We start from the raw sequence: 3346 nt of genomic DNA, 5'->3' as shown, positions 1-3346 counted from the left end.
AATTAAAATTTTAGGATATGACTTGAACTTTTGTGGATATGAGTTGAACCTTTAGGATATGAATTGAACCTTTAGGATATTAGTTTATGTATTGGAATTTTAGTTTATAAATTAAAATTTTAGGATATGACTTGAACTTTTGTGGATATGAGTTGAACCTTTAGGATATGAATTGAACATTTAGGATATGAATTGGACTTTTAGTTTATGTATTGGAATTTTAGTTTATAAATTGAAATTTTAGGATATGACTTGAACTTTTATGGATATGAGTTGAACCTTTAGGATATGAATTGAACCTTTAGGATATGAATTGGACTTTTAGTTTATGTATTGGAATTTTAGTTTATAAATTGAAATTTTAGGATATGACTTGAACTTTTGTGGATATGAGTTGAACCTTTAGGATATGAATTGAACCTTTAGGATATGAATTGGACTTTTAGTTTATATATTGGAATTTTAGGATATGACTTGAACTTTTGTGGATATGAGTTGAACCTTTAGGATATTTGTTTATGTATTGGAATTTTAGTTTATAAATTAAAATTTTAGGATATGACTTGAACTTTTGTGGATATGAGTTGAACCTTTAGGATATGAATTGAACCTTTAGGATATTAGTTTATGTATTGGAATTTTAGTTTATAAATTGAAATTTTAGGATATGACTTGAACTTTTGTGGATATGAGTTGAACCTTTAGGATATGAATTGAACCTTTAGGATATTAGTTTATGTATTGGAATTTTAGTTTATAAATTGAAATTTTAGGATATGACTTGAACTTTTGTGGATATGCGTTGAACCTTTAGGATATGAATTGAACCTTTAGGATATGAATTGAAATTTTTGGTTTATGTATTGGAATTTTAGTTTATAAATTGAAATTTTAGGATATGACTTGAACTTTTGTGGATATGAGTTGAACCTTTAGGATATGAATTGAAATTTTTGTGTATGAATTGAAATTTTTGTGTATGAATTGAACTTTTAGGATATGAATTGAGCCTTTAGGATATGAATTGTGCCTTTAGGATATGAATTGAACTTTTATGGATATGAATTGAAATTTAGGATTGCGGGAGGATTTTGTAGAAGGTGTTGATGACTTTATTAGACATGCAATGCAACTTCCACCAAGAATAACTTAGACACAGTACCTGAATTTTGTAGAAGGGGTTGATGACTTTATTAGGCATAAAAGAAAAGGTTATAGAGGAATTCTCTGCTTCATTTTCCAAGAGGAAGTAGAGAATTCCTCTATAACCTCTTCTTTTATCTGCTTAGGAAATGTTAAATTCTTACCTACACCATCACTGTTTGAAACACATGTCATTGCCTTCTCATCATCATTGTCGCTAATGAGAACAACAATTGATCAAAGACACACCCTGTCGGGTACTGTATCCAAGTTACTCTCTGTATCTAAGTTCATCTCGAGTAATAGTACCACGGGGATAATCACCAAAGCCACCAGACAACTTTATGATGCCAATGAAGTAAGATGAGTTATTCAATGAGACTCGTATTGTAAAGAAGAAGAAAGAGACTGATCCAGAAAGGTGGGTCGAGGGTCGAGCCTCGACTATACATGTAAGTTTTTTACTTTTTATTAAGTATTTTGATTTACTTTTATATTAATTTTGAAATACTAATTCAATATAATTTTTCTTATAAGTTCGCTTCACAGCTGATGTGGGGGAATTCATACGCAGTCAGCCACCTAATGAGTCGGGCGAGGCAATCCAACTTTCGGATGAGGATGCTGAAAGAACACTCCTTGAGTACTTTATATACTTTGAACTAGACAATAGAACCAGTTTTCAAATGGGCTTGTAATAAGCGTTAACTTAGTTTTGTTAGCTTAATGTGTTAGTTCTATTGAACTTTATACTTTGTTGCTTTTTATTGTTGTTGTTGTTGTTGTTGTTGTTGTTGTTGTTTATTGTTGTTGTTGTTGTTGGCATAAAATGCATGTTTAGAATTTTTGGTAAGCTGGCAGGTGGTGTAGCTGCCAAAACAGGCATTTTCTGGCAAAAATATACCAAGAAAAGTTGGTCGCTAATTGGTCGTTTTTCCCTTAAAAAAAATAATTTTCTGGGCAATAGCGACCAACCTTGGTCGCTATTTAACCCAGATTTCTCAAAAGCGACCAACTTTGGTCGCTATTCTATTTAAAAAAAATAATTTCTGAAAATATAGCGACCAAAGTTGGTCGCTTATAATTAAAAAAAATTATTTCTTGAAGTTAGCAACCAACTATGGTCGCTTATTTAAAAAAAAAAAAAAAAAACTGACCAATCTTGGTCTCTATTTTCTAGATTTTAAAATATAATATTTGGATTAGAGACCAAAGTTGGTCGGTTTTTTATGATTAATAATAAATAAATAAATAACGTATTTTACATTTAGAGACCAACTTTGGTCGCCAAAATTATATTATTAAAATAATAAAGCGACCAAAGTTGGTCGCTATAGTCTTTACCCGGAATATTTGGTCCTTTTACCTTAGAGACCAAAGTTGGTCGCTAATTAGCAACTTTGGTCCCTAAAATAAAGGGACCAGCAATATTGCGACCAGGCATGTTTGGTCGCTTTTTGGTCGCTTTTATCATATAAGCGACCAACTTTGGTCGCTTTTTACCGGATTTCTAGTAGTGATACATCACAATTCACATTTTATTTTTATCATAACAACATTTGCAAAATGTTTGAAACTCCGTAGCTCCTCAAAACACTGTCACTGATAGTATCATAACAGATGAACTACTAATATCAAACGAACATTTGAGTAGTTGCAGGCAATTGGAGGCCTGTACTCGTGAAACATATAATAACAGAGACTTTCTTGCCACTTGTGCCACCAATCTTATGTTCATATCATTCACTTAATAGTAAATTAAACGATACTATATAAAAGCAGAAATATAAAATAAAAATGATATTTGACGCAATACCTTACTGATTTTAATGCTTTAAACATACTAAGATCATTGAAAATCGTATGTTTTCTTGTTAATACCAATAATAAACCGATACCAAAGTCAAACCAAGAGAAATGAAATTGTTCGAAAAGGTCTAATCATTAAACTTAAACAAATTAACCAAATAAAGTATGTATATAATTTTTTTCCAAACGACTTGCTGAACCTAACCAGTGAAATCTCCAGTACTTGTATGTAACTAAAAGACGTACTCCCTCTATTCCATTTTCTACGGCACCCTTTCCGTTTTAGTCCATACCAAAAGAATAGTACATTTATATATTTCAAGACAATAATTGTAAACTTCTCATTTTACTCTTACAAGTTTTTAAAGTCCTTTCTTAAACTCTGTATCAGATA

This window comes from Nicotiana sylvestris, chromosome 3 (genome assembly GCF_000393655.2).
Source record: "Nicotiana sylvestris chromosome 3, ASM39365v2, whole genome shotgun sequence".
In the NCBI taxonomy this organism is placed as follows: Eukaryota; Viridiplantae; Streptophyta; class Magnoliopsida; order Solanales; family Solanaceae; genus Nicotiana; species Nicotiana sylvestris.
The sequence above is the reverse complement of the archived record's forward strand: the minus strand, read 5'-3'. Positions refer to the sequence as shown.